At 38.4% G+C, this 14,180-nt stretch overlaps 1 pseudogene; it reads right to left on the bottom strand.

The window, feature by feature from the left end:
- Window positions 1-5,087: 5,087 nt before the first annotated feature.
- On the bottom strand, window positions 5,088-5,513 carry LOC104859948 (annotated as a pseudogene).
- Between the last annotated feature and the right edge of the window lie 8,667 nt (window positions 5,514-14,180).

Genomic DNA, 14,180 nt, shown 5'->3' with positions numbered 1-14,180 from the left:
AAAAAAAAAAAAAAAAAAAAAAAAGGGAAATTACTAAAAGTTATTTTCTCTGGGCCACAGAAAGAAAGCAAAATTAGAAACTTTACATTTTGGTAAACAACTAAATAAATATGAAGTTTATTATTTATTTTCTTCCTTGTCTGAGAGTCAAGAAAGTGATATTAGATCAGAATAAAGTTATATAAGTTCTAAATTCTTTGAAACAAAATTTGACACAGCCAAAGTAATTTGAATATTATTAAGCATCAAACATAACTAGTAATAGGTATACTGTTATCTATTGAATACTAAAAAATTTTCTTGTAAAATTTCATCATAATGTTTAAATTTCTACTTAATGTGTACATTTCTGAAATTTCCAATGATAGCATGCACCACTAGAACACTTTTTTTTTCCTGGTTCTGGGGATTGAGTCACAACCTTCTCACTGAGCTACAGCCTGGATTCTTTTTACTTTTTATTGTGAGACAGGGTCTTGTTTAGGTGGTAAGATTCCCAAACAGAATCCTCCTATCTTAGATTCCCAAACAGAATCTCCTGTTCTCCCAGAGTGCTGAACCACCATGCCTTCCTAGTAGAGCATTTTAAAAATGAAAATTCAATTTATTGTGTTGATTTCTAAATGATTATTTTTAGGGTAAGCACTTCCTTTATACACACTAAATACATTTAGGCCCAGAAGTTGCCAAATATTCTCAGAAATCCCTGGAAATAACTCACCCCAAAGTACACACATGTTGCTATTTCTTGGAATTCAATGCAACTGGTGTTCCTTCAGACTGCTTTGGTCCCAAAAATCACTCAGCTAGAATTAAACAATAAATCCATTGTCCCAGTACTCCTTGAAGGAAAATTTTAAGGATTTGGTTTTTTTTGTTATTACAATTTCAGATCTAATTATTAGCCATTCTTATGGATGCTTTTTTAATTTCTGAGAGGACAGTCATAGCAAAGATTTTTTTGTGGGTGTGCTGTACTATGGTAAGGATTCTATTCCGCCAGCATTGATGAACTTGGGATGTGGTAGAGTCAGGGATGGGGGTAGAGTCTTCTTGGTTATTAGACTGAAGAACGGCCTGCCAGACTTGCAGGTGGACTCTAGAATGACTACAAAAGAGAGTGGTCTGGAAATAATGGCACTGAGGAATTATAAAACCTGGGTATATTTCACAAAGAAGAAGGTGGCATGTTAGGCATTTGTAGCATGAGGGATTAAATTTATTCATATAACCAGGGCATTACAATAAAGGAGACAAAGAAATCAGTTGGGTGTGAAGGCACATGTCTGTAATCCCAGCATTTAGGAGGCTGAAGCAGGAGGATGGCCTTGAGGTTGGGGCCAGCCTGGGCTACATAATGAGTTTAAGGCCACACCTAACTAGGTAGTGAGACTCAGTCTCAAGAAACAAAAGAGAGGGGGGGAGGGAGAGGGAGGGAAAGGGATATATGTATGTGTTATAGATGGTGGGGAGGGAGCTTTGAAACAATTAAGAGTTAACAGAAATAGGAATACACTCTCTCATAAGCTCTCTGTCCATGAGAGTTTACAAAGAGGCCCTGGGGATAGTGCACAAAGCAGCTGTGTGCTAGAGTATTGGACTTGGTCCTCTCTAAGATTCCTCAAGTGTGAGAACCTATAACTCCATGAATACTAACTGAGTTGACCCATAAACTAATACTAATTCTAGATTTACCCATGCTATTCTTTTAGTTACAGAGTGACTGTTGTAGTCACTTTCTCGTGGCTAAGACACAGTACCTGATGCCCACAACTTAAAGGAGGTTTATTTCTGCTCACATTTCAGTGCACAGTCAGCTGGTTTCAAGGTCAGGTGGCACAGTGAAGGAGAGCTGCTCACGGCATGGCAGCAGAGGCTGGAAGGAGGAGCCAAGAGGGAGAGAAACCTTTCCAGGCCATTCCTCCGGTGACCTGCTTCTTCCACCAGGCCCCACTTCCTAAGCACAAGTCGGCTCTGCCGACTCCACCATCCAATCGTGTTCCAAAGACCCCACCTTTGAGCCCATGAGGCTTTGGGGAAGACATTCAGCTGTAAATGGTAACAGTGATCATTTGGCATCTCTGGCTATTTCGGTGTTGACAATTTTCCAGTGTATTCAGTTGCATCGAAATCTCACGACTTCATAAAATATGGCCACATTAAAAGCTCTCTGCTTTACCTTGCTTTTATTTTTTTTTCAGCTTTAATTGAGTTTATTGGTACATTTTAGGGATACAGTACAGTTACATTCATTGTTGGGATCTTGTACCTCTACATGATGAGCCTTGGTTCTCATTTTTTTCCCTTGTCCCTGCCCTCCCTTCACCCCCTCATCCCCTCCCTATCTACAACCACTTCATTTCCATTTGTTCATTATCTCACATTTTTTTCTGCTTTTATTTTGAATATGTGGTTGAAAGTTCATTGGTTTCTGTACTCTGCAGACTGATCCTGGTTTATGAGCAAGTCCTTACCAGTCTAGAAAAAACTGAGCAAAATAGAAACATTTACTGAGATTTGTAGATCTGTGTATACTCAATTCAAAGGGGAATATATATATATATTTGTGGGGGATACTGGGGATCAAAATGGATCAAAATCAGGACCTTGCATTTGCGAGTAGTTATCTATCATACTGGCAAAAATCTTAAAAGTTTAACTATATAGTATTTCCTTCTTATCTACAGGGACACATCAAAAAACTGCCAGTGGATGCTTGAAACCACAGGTTGTACTGAACTCTTAGCATATTGTTTTTCATATATGTATATGGTAAACTTTAACTTATTTATTTATTTTTTAAAATTAAATTGAATTTATTGGTACATTCTAGGTAGACGGTACAGTTACATTCATTACTGGGATCTTGTACCTTTACATGCCAGGTCTTGGTTCTCATCTTTTCCCCTTGTCCCCACCTCCCTACACCCCCTCCTCCCCTCCCTACCTTCAAACACTTTAATTCCATTTTTATATTTTCTCATTATTTTTTTCCTTTTCCCTTGTTCCCCTTTCCCTTTCCTTCTCACTGTCCCTATACCTTTGGTCCTTTTCTTCCTATTTCACATTGCTAATTGTCCCGTTAGTATTTAAAAAATTCCGTTGCATGTTGCAGTACAACTTTGTGGGGTATTGGAACACAGACATAACATATCTTAATTCTTTTTGTGAATCCCTTTTCCTTCCCTGGCCTGCTTCCCTCCATCTCTTGGTGCCCTTCCCATTTGCAAAAGATTGATCTCCCTGTTGCCTATTATATATCTTTATTTTTGGACGGGTTGTTTGTTTGTTTTGCGTTTGCAGCACTAGGAAGCCAACCAAGGCCTTCAGTCTCCGAGGCAAGTGCTCTATCATTGAGACACATCCTCAATCCCCAGACCTGAAGTATAAATGTCATTGACAGAAAAACCCTAGATCCCATAATAAATACCAACCATGGGAACACGAGGTCAGCCACTGTCAGTCCATTCTAACTGGAATATTTGAAATACCAACATTTTCCTCCTCCATGATTCATGAAGACCATGGGGATGAGAGCCGGCCTTCTGACACGCCCAGGCCATGGGGGTGGTTCCTGGAGGTAGACAGACACCATGTTTCTAGTTGGAATCGCCAGCGAATGGGTCTGCCAACCAGGGGATCCCAGTTCAGAAATGATGAGACAGTCAGCTTCTCAAGAATTTACTGCTTTAGAAATCCAACTGTTAGAGTCTTCCAAACGCAATAAAAGCCCTAGAAGGTTATTGTAATGATGAGCACTAGATCGAAAAGGGATGTGACACGCACAGGAAGCTTACTGTCAACTGGATTCTGACTACCAGCTGGGTCACAGGCAATTTTACTGACTCCACTGTAGGTGTTGAAGAGAGAATAGTTTCCAAACTTCCCAAATTTATATTCCGGACTACAAAGTTTCTTCTCTTCCAATGTATTTTTGTGTTGTTTTTGTTTTTGGTACTAGGGATAGAACTTGGGACTTTGTGATTGTGAGGCAGTTGGCAGAACCACTGAGCTAAATCTCCAGCCCCTTTTCCAATGTATCATTAATTTGCATTTCCAGTAGCTGTCAAATGTGTTCCTAGTAGTTCATTATGGATGAGCAGCAAACCTGGATCCATCTTCAGCTCCATATACTTTTTTTAAAAATCTGACTTCAGGGAGCCACTGGGGGGCCACAGCACACTGCCTGACATTGCAGTGGCCAGCTATGCTCTGTACCCTACTCTGTTTTGTTCTCTAATATATTTATACTTTGGGTTTCTCATATTAGGGGAAGCCATACAATATTTAAACTTGTGTGTTGATTTATTTCACTTAAGATTATTATCTCATGGTGCATCAATTCTCCGACACGACTCTAGTTTATCCTTCTTTATGGCAGAGTAATATTCCACTGTGTTTAAATACCACATTTCTTTAACCATTTATATGTTGATGGACATATAGGCTGCTTTAATGATTTAGCTATGTGAATTGTGCTGCTATAAACATAGGCAGGCATATATCACTATAATATAAAGTCTTTAATTTCTGAAAGGAAGATACATAGAAAGAAATACCTGATGAAATGAAATTTCTATTTTAGTTTTTAAAGTAATATCTATACTGAATTCCATAATAGTTGTACTAGTTTATATTTCCACCAACAATGTAGAAGGGGTCTGTATTCCCTACAGCCTTATCAGCACTTGTTATTATGTGATTTTTTGAGGATAGCCATTCTTTTTGGTTTAAGATGAAATCTCAGTATTTCAATTTGCATTTCTCTAATAGCCAGAGATGTTGGACATTTTTTCCATGTATTTGTTGATCATTTGTACTTCATCAGAGAAGTGTCTGTTCACTTCAGTTGCTCATTTTCTTGATTAAATCTTTTAATTGGGGAGCCTGCTTTTTTTAGTTCTTTGTATATTCTATATATTAGTCCTCTACCTGAGAAATATCTGGCAAAAATTATCTCCTATTCTGTAGATTGGCTTTTACTCTGTTGGTTGTTTCTTTTGCTTTGCAGAAGCTTTTAAATTTGATATGATTCCATTTGTTGATTCCTTTTCATTTTAAACAATATTCAAGTTTATTAAACAAGTTTAAAAAGGTTTTATAAAATGTTTAAATCCATCAGCTTCAAGGTTTATGTTGCTGCTGGATTTTGCATATAACTAAACTTTCAAATCTGCTAACACCCGCTGAATTGATTCTACTCTTGATTTTAAAGTATCATTTTCTTCTTGCTAATTTTTCTTTGTTTCTTCTAACATTTCTTGTGTTTCTTCTTGAGAATGGCTAATGAAAACATCACCAGTTTGCTGAGGTATCATTAAGCTGTCATCATCTGTGAGCGTGATGTCATCACAAGCATCTTCTAAATTCTGGAGTTGTTTCTTTTTTACTTCTACTTCTTCCTTTATCTCTGTGATTCTACTTTTATTCCACACAAATTTGTTTATCTTTTGTTGATCTTTGAAAGTAACACTGACATCTTCTGTAGCCACCTTCTTCATGGTGGCCGCCATCTTGGGCTCTACTGATTCTTAATATTTCTTATGCAACTGGAATTCTGTTTAAGTCCTTGTCTATACTTCTGTCAAGAGTTTTACCTATTTTGTCTTCCATCAGATTATATTCATATTTAAATTTCTGATCCACTTTGATTTTAGTTTAGTATATGGTAAGAGTATGGGTATAGATTCAATTGTCTGCATTTGTATAGCCAGCTGTGTTAGTTACTTTTCTCTCATTGCTGAGATAAAATATCCAACACCTAACATTAAAAGGGAAAGGGTTTATTTAGCTCACAATCTGTAGAGGTTTTCGTCTATAATCAGCCAGCTCCTAGGCACAGTGGCACATGGCAGAGGGGCAAAAATTCGTGTCACCCACATGGTAGCACAAGCGACAAGAGACTTCAACAGTGTCTTTCTGCCCCTTTTATCTTATCCAGACTGGGATTAGGGCGGTGCCAGACCAGTCAGTGTACTGATTTAGTAGTCACACAGTCTTAATCCCAGCATCATACATTCTAGATTTAGCCACCTCTGAAAAAGCCCTATGACTGCATGAAGCTTTAGGGGGACATCTAGACAGAAACCATAGCACCAATTTTTCCAGCACCATTTGTTAAAGAGCCTGTGTTTTCCCCAGCATGTTGGTTGGCCCCTTTGCCAAAAATCAGATGGCTGAATATACCCAGGTTGTTTCTGGTTCCTCTGTTCTGATTCGTTGATCATCATTTTTGTACAAGTACCATCCTGTTTTCGTCACTGTAGCCTTGTACTATAACTTGAAGGCTAAGATTGTAATGCCTCCTGATTTGTTCTTGTTGCCTGAGATTGTTTTTGCTATTCTTGGTCTCTTCTGGTTCCATATAAATTTAGGATTGTTTTCTCTAGTTCTGAAAGGAATGTTGTTGGTATTTTCATTGCATTTTGTTAAATCCACATATCAGTTTTACCAATATAGCCATTTTGTCTTTCTAGGGACTTCTATATAGACTACCATGTCATCTGAAAATAATGATAATTTGATATTTTCCTTTCCTATAAGTATTCCTTTTATTTCTTTCTTTAACCTGATTGCCCTGGCTAATATTTTAATTACTGTATTGAATAGTAGTTGTAATAGTGGTCTACCTTGTCTTGTTCCTCATTTTGAAGGGAATGCTTTCAGGTTTATGCCATTTGATATAAGGTTGGTAGAAAGACTTCTAGACTTAATTGACAGATTCAGCAGAGTACCTGGATACAAGGTCAACACTCAAAAATCAATAGCTTTCTTGTACACAGGTAACAGACTCACTGAGAAAGAAATTAAGGAGAGAGTTCCTTTCACAATAGCATCCAAAAAAATGAAATATCTAGGAATCAATCTAATGAAGGAAGCAAAAGACCTCTACAATGAAAACTGTAGTACTCTGAAAAAAGAGATCAAAGAGGATATAAGAAAATGGAAAGACATCCCTTGCTCCTGGATAGGAAGAATCAACATAGTGAAAATGGCTATACTGCCAAAACTGCTATACAGATTCAATGAAATCCCAATTGAAATTCCAACAGTATATTTCCAAGAACTAGAGAAAACAATCCAAAAATTCATTTGGAACCAGAAGAGACCTGGAAAAGCAATTCTAGGCAACAGGGACATGACAGAGGGTATCACAATCCCCAACTTGAATCTATACTACAAAGCTACTGTGGTTAAAAACAGCATGGTACTGGCAAAGAAACAGACCCAAGGATCAGTGGAACAGAATGAAAGATACAAAAACAACTCCAGATGTATTCAGTTACCTCATCTTTGACAAAAAAGCCAACCATCCTCACTGGATGAAAGATAGCCTCTTCAATCAACTGTGTTGGAAAAACTGGATTTCAACCTGCCAAGGATTAAATCTAGACCCTTATCTTTCATCACACACTGAACTAAAATCCAAGTGGATTCAATTATAAATATTAAAAAAGAAACACTAAACTTGCTGGGAGATAAATTAGACAGAGCTCTCGAAGACATTGGTATAGAAAAAGACTTTATGAACAAATCCTCATTTGCACAGGAACTAGCACAAAGAATAAACAATTGGGATCTTATGTTATTCAAAAGCTTTGCCGTGCAAGAGAAATCACCAACAGAGCTAAGAGACAACCTATAATGTGGGGGAAAAGTTTTACCAGCTGTTCCTCAGACAGAGGTCTACTATATAGAATATATAAAGAACTAAAAAAAATCAGGCACCCCAAATATAAAGACCTGATTCAAAAATGGGCATCTGTAATGAACAGACACTTCTCAAAGAAGTAAAAGCAGCAAACAAATTTATGAAAAAATATTCAACATCATTGGTCATTCTAGAGATGCAGATGAAAACAACACTGCAATTCCATCTCACCCCACAAAGAATGGCTGCTATCAAGAAATCAATAGCAAATGTTGGCAGGGTTGTGGGGAGAAAGGAACCCTTCTTCATTGTTGGTGGGAATGCAGACTGGTGAAACCACTGTGGAAATCAATATGGAGAGATACCTTAAACAACTAGGATTAGAAGTCCCATTTGACCCAGCTATTCTCCTGCTGGGTATCTTTCCAAAAGAATTAAAAGAATCATACCTCAGCGATATATTCACACCCATATTTATAGCAGCACAGTTTGTAATAGCTAAAACTTGGAAAGAGCCCAAGTGCCCATCAACTAGAGACTGAATAAAGATGTGGTTTTTTTTAATAAAATGGAATACTACTCAGCCATAAAGAATGAGAAATTAGAGACATTTATAGCTAAATGGATGCATACTGAAGCTGTGCTCCTAAAAATAGGACACGCATGTGGAAATACCAAATAGTTTCTCTGGTGTGAACAACTAAAAGTATAAATATGGTTCAAATTCTATAATTTATAATATGAAATAGGAAGAAAAGGGCTAAAGGAGGAAGGAAAATGGGAAGGGTAGGAGAAAGGAAAGGAAAAAATATGAGAAAAGAAAATAATGGAAACAAAGTATAGGGAAGGTTGGAGGGGGTGAAGGGATATGGGGAGAAAATAAGCACCAAGATATATCATGTGAAGGTACAAGATCCCAGTGATGAATGTAACGGTACTGTATACCTAAAAACTACCAATAAACTCAATGCAAGAAAATATGTTGGCAGCCATCGCTCAAGCGCAGGGAAGGTAGGCCGGGCCCCGATCCACCGTGGGAAGGAGAACCACACCTGCTCCCGACCCAGCAGTCATCACTCAAGCGCTGGGAAGGTAGCCGCACGGGTGCCCCTGAACCCCCATAATCCTCCCCCCCCCGCACTCTCAGACCTCCTGACTGTGCAAGTCTTTGGACCCACTCTGCAAAGACAGAGGTGGTCATCAAGGGTATTTTTCTGAGTTCCCAACTTTGAACATCTTTAAAGAAAGGGTGTGGGAAACCTGTAATAGAACATTGCGGAGTTCAACCATTCAGAAGGATGGTGAACTCAAAAGGCCAATAACATGTCAATAATAAGTCAGTACATATCAGTTATAACCAGCAATGTCAATGGCCTCAACTCACCAATCAAGAGAAATAGACTGGCAAAATGGAATAAGAAGCAAAATCCAATAATATGTTGTATACAAGAAACACACCTAGTGCAAAAAGAAGCCCGTAACCTGAAAGTGAAAAGATAGAAAACAATTCTCCATGTGACAGGAGCCCAGATAAAAACAGGGGTAGCAATCTTATTTGCAGACAAAGTAAATTTCAAACCAAAACTGAATCTAGTACTATTGATGTAGGACAGTACTGTATCATACCTCAATGAATGTAAAATATCTAGTACCTGCTTTATGACACATAGTAGGGACCGTGCTTTATCAGAGCTACATTTAATGATATTACTCTAGAATGTTCTCTTTCCAGATGATGATTAAGAGGCTAATAGAAAAAATGGTGCCAGGTACCACAACAGCAACAGAACTTTGCTGTTGTCTGGATATTATTCTTTTCTTTGTTTTTTTTTTTTTTTTTTTGGTTTGGTCGGTTTGGTTTGGTTTTTTTAATGGAATGTGCTGAATGTCTATAATTTTGTTCAGATGACTGCAGAACCTGGAAAAGCTGTTGCTGCTATCGATGCATAACATACTATTATTAGTCTTTATACATACACACACACACACACACATACACACACACATATATAAATTGAATTTTGGGAAACTTTAACGGTGCTGCCAACTTTGGAAAAAGTCATCCCAATTTACTGTGTTGACTTGGCAATGTACAGAAATGGACAACCATATTGGTCTAGAAATGTTAATTTATTTTTATTTTTTTCCATGTGTACAGGGGTAACACATCGTACTAAATATGTAAGGTCATATCTACGTGGGTTTGAATACAGAAACTAATAAAGTATTCTCTAAATAATGAAAAAAAAGAATAAGATAAGACTATAAAGAGTGAGAAGCAATTTAAATATGTTCAGGGACCATTTTCATCTCCAGAATTAAGGATTATTTTGATGTTACATCATTGCCTTTTCTCCTTTACTTTCCTTTTTAGTTTTATTTTAGGATTCCCTATTTTTAATGTTCGTTCAGAGATTTCTTTAACTGAAATACTGAATAGTTTCTTTGGTGTGAAAAACTACAATAGTACACAGGATCCTAATGAGATAATTAATAATGTGAAATAGGAAGTAAAGGGCTAAAGGTGTAGGGAAAGTGGGAAGGGTGTGGGAAAGGTAATAAGGGAGAGAAAAAAATATGAGAAACTGAAAAACTGGAAATAAAGTGTTTGTAAATGGGGAGGGGAGGAGAGGGTGAAGGGAGGGCAGGGACAAGGGGAAATATGAGAATCAAGACCTATTATGTAAAGGTACAGAATCCCAATGATGAATGTAATTGTATTGTATACCTAGATTGTACCAATAATCTCAATAGAAAGAAAAAAAAAGAAAATATGTTGGCAGTAGATTATTCATAAATGGCTTTTTGAGATTGAGATATGGTCCTTCTATACCTATTTTCTTCAGGACTTTTATCATGAATGAATCTTGGATTTTGTCAAAGGCCGCACCTATTCAGCTAATCTATTTCTATTGAAATGATCATGTGATTTTTGTCCTTGCTTCTGTTTATGTGATGGATTAAATTTATTGACTTGTGTAAGTTGAACCATCCTTGCACCCCTGGGATGAAGCCTACTTGGTTTATGGTACATGATCTTTTGATGATTTGTTGCATTGTTTGTCATTATTTTGTTTTCTTTCGTTTTTGAGACAGGGACTCACTATGTAGTTCAGGCTGGCCTTGAAATCACTATGTAATCCAGGCTGGCCTTAACCTTGAGGCACTGCTCTTGCTTCAGCCTCTTGAGTGCTGGGACTACAGGTGTGCATTGCTATGCCAGGCTTATTTGCCAGTACCTTGTTGAGGATTTTTGCATATATGTTCATTAAAGAGATTGTCCTGTAGTTCTCTTTTTTGGTTAGGTCTTGTCTAGTTTTGGAATCAGCAACAATAATAGCATCAAAGACAAACTGGATATTGACTTACCCTGGGAAGCAATGTACCACTCTTAACCATAGAAAACAGATCTATAATTATATTATAAACACTAAGACAAACCAAATATTGACGAACAGTACACATATCTACTAAATGGAATGACTTTACCTGTAATAGCATAGAGTTAGTCAACTATCAACAGGAAGAGAATAGTTAATTAATGATCTATACACTCATAAAGCAGAGAGTAGGGAACAGGAGAATGAGAAAACTAAAATTTTAATATTAATCAATGGAAGATGAGAAAGAGAGAAAGTTGAGATTGGGGATCCTACTGAGAAGTAAAAGGAATTTAATGGTATAGTGGTACCTCGGTTCATGGACACAATTTTTTTTTTTTTTTGGTACCAGGGATTGAACTTGGGTCCTTGCACTTCCAAGGCAGGCCACTGAACCACTGAGCTAAATCCCCAGCCTGTGGACGCAATTCTTTACATAATTCTGGTTGCAAATTGAACTGGATGAGAACTGAATCAAATTTCCCCATAGGTCAGTATTTAATTTAAACACTGAATTTGATTTAGTGAGCTTAGGTGCCACTAAATTTGTTATGGCTTCTATCTAGATATTCCCCCTAAAGCCCCATGCACTCATAGGTAGGGCTTTGAGGAGGTGATTGGGTAATGAGTATGATATTGCATCATGGATGTGTGATAATGGATTAGATCACTGACTGGTTTACAGCTGGGTATGATGTTGGGAGATGAAGCCTGGAGCAAAGAGGTGGGTCATTGTGGGCATGACCTGGCACCCTACCTTGGAGCCAGCTGACTCTGGACTGAAACCTCTATACACTGTGAGGCAAAATAAACTTCTCCTCCTTTAACTTGTGGGTATGAGGTATTTTGTCCCAACAATGAAAAAGCAACTATGACAGATTTTAGTACCAGGAGTGGGGTTATTGTTATGATGCTACCTGGCCATGTGGTTCAGAAGCCTTTGTTACTGGATTGTGGGAGGAGTTGGAAAGGTTCAAAGATATTGGTTGGAGAAGGCCTAGAATGATGTGAGCCAAGCTTGATGGGAGATTCTGGTCAGAGCTCAGGAATGCTGATAGAAATGCAGCTGGTAAAGACCAGGCTCAGAAGGTTTCTGTTGGGAAGAAAGACATCGTCAGTAGTGTATTACGCTCCGGCAGAAAATTTGTCTGCAATTTACTTGTACCCAGAGATACTGCAAGAGTCTAAGATTAAGGCCAGTGGACTAACTAACCTGGTAGAAGAAATTTCAAGGTAGTCTAATGTTGAGGCAGTGCCAAGGCTACTACTGGGGGCTTTTAGCCAGCTTTACTTTGTGGGTCAAGAGCAAATAGCCAAGCAGAATGATTTCAAAAGTTTTGTGTTTGGCCAGAGAAGAAGCTCCAGTAAAGCTGCAGTTTGCAAAGATGGAGCAAAGAACTTGGTTGCTGAAGAGAGAGAGTTAGCATTAAAAAGCCAAACACTTTAGGAGCCAGGGATTTAGTTCAGTAGCACCGTGCCTGCCTCACAAGCACAAGGTCCTCAGTTTGATCCCTAGTACTGCAAAACAAAACAAAACAAAACAAGCCAAGCACTTTGGAATAGGACAGTAGAAAAGATGGCATGACAGTATCATAAGAATCAGCAGGAATGGCTGGTGGCCTTGGGAATTTGAGGTTTTGTAGGGACATCTAGACACAAATAATAACAACCAAAACAGAAGGACGCTTGGCTAGTTCTTCAGCTGGTGGCAGACCTTTACCTCATCCACGAGGTACTGGTTTTAAGTGTATGCAGAAGGCAAGACTTGTGGGGTCAGGAAAGCTTCCACTGAGATTTTAGAAGAAGGCCTTGGAGGTCAGGCAGTGTGCCCTGTGAGAGCAGTGTGTGAGGCCAAAAGTAAAGTGGAGACCCCAGAAGGAATATGACAAGCCAGGAACATGGATCATCTGAGGAAAACTGCAAGAAGTGAGCAAGAGAGAGGCCATGAGGGCTGCAACCATGGGCAGTGACATAGGGGCGGGGCCACCCAAGCCCTTTGTAGTTCATATCTTGCCACAGATTGCACCAGATGCTGGACAAACAACAATGGGATTTAATGTTTATGCTGCTGGATTTTGGTCTTGCTTTGGTCTTATTCCTTTCTATCCTTCTATTTCTAGTTTTTGGAATGAGAATGAGTATCTTGTACCATTGTATGTTGGAAGTGTTTAACTAGCTTTCCTTTTTATTCTTTCTTTACAGCTAAGAGTTTGTGTCAAATCTCAAAGGAGAATTTTGACTTGGAAGTCTCAGCAATACTGAAACTATTAGAACTTTGGTAACTCTTAGAGATGGACTAAATACATTTTCTATAGAAGGATGCACATGAGTCTTTTGGGGGCCAGGGGCAGAATGTTATGGATTATATCTAGATGTCTTCCTCCCCCAAAGCCTCATGCACTCATAGGTAGGGCTCTGGGGAAGTCACTGGATCATGGTTATGATACTGGATAAGTCCACTGGTGGGCATACCTGGGTGTGACATTGGGAGGGGAAGCCTGGTAGGAAGAGATAAGTCAGTATGGGCATATCCTTCCTCTTCTCTTGATGGCTTGCTGCCTTCTGCCTGCCTTGCCATATCATGAACTGTTTCTCCTCTGCCATGCTCTCTGCATTGTAGCCATCCAACTATAGACTGCTATCTCTACAAAATAAACTTCTCTTCCTTTAATCTGTGAGTGTTGGATATTTTGTCCCAACAATAAGAAAGCAACTAAGACAATATTAGGTAACAATAACGAAAAGACTGAACATAAACAAGAAGAAAAAACCAGTAAAATAAAGGGAAAGAAGAAAAATAGAAAGAAAATAGAATTAAAAGGAGAAAAGAAGGAAAAAGAAAAATAAGGGAAAAAACCAAGTTGCCAAAAAAAAAAAAAAAGGAAAATGAAAGAATACAAAAATAACAACAAAAATTCTTTCATCTTTTTTAATGAGTGGATCTGCAGTCTTGGAATCCAGGAAGTCATAGTTTTCGCTGGCTAGCTCTATGGGTCATGGGTTTGTGAGGTGCACCCCTGTTCTGAAACCTCTCTTCTAGATCCTCCAGACTATGGCAAGTGTTTGAGCTGAGGTGTGTACCTGCTTATGTTGCTAGATGGGAAAGCAATCAGACCACTGGTCTCTAATGACATAGGCAGTGGGGTAGG

This window comes from Fukomys damarensis, unplaced genomic scaffold, assembly GCF_012274545.1.
Source record: "Fukomys damarensis isolate Sample0158 unplaced genomic scaffold, DMR_v1.0_HiC HiC_scaffold_31, whole genome shotgun sequence".
NCBI classification, from domain to species: Eukaryota; Metazoa; Chordata; class Mammalia; order Rodentia; family Bathyergidae; genus Fukomys; species Fukomys damarensis.
Note: the sequence above shows the minus strand (reverse complement) of the source record. Positions and strands in the feature narration are given on the sequence as shown.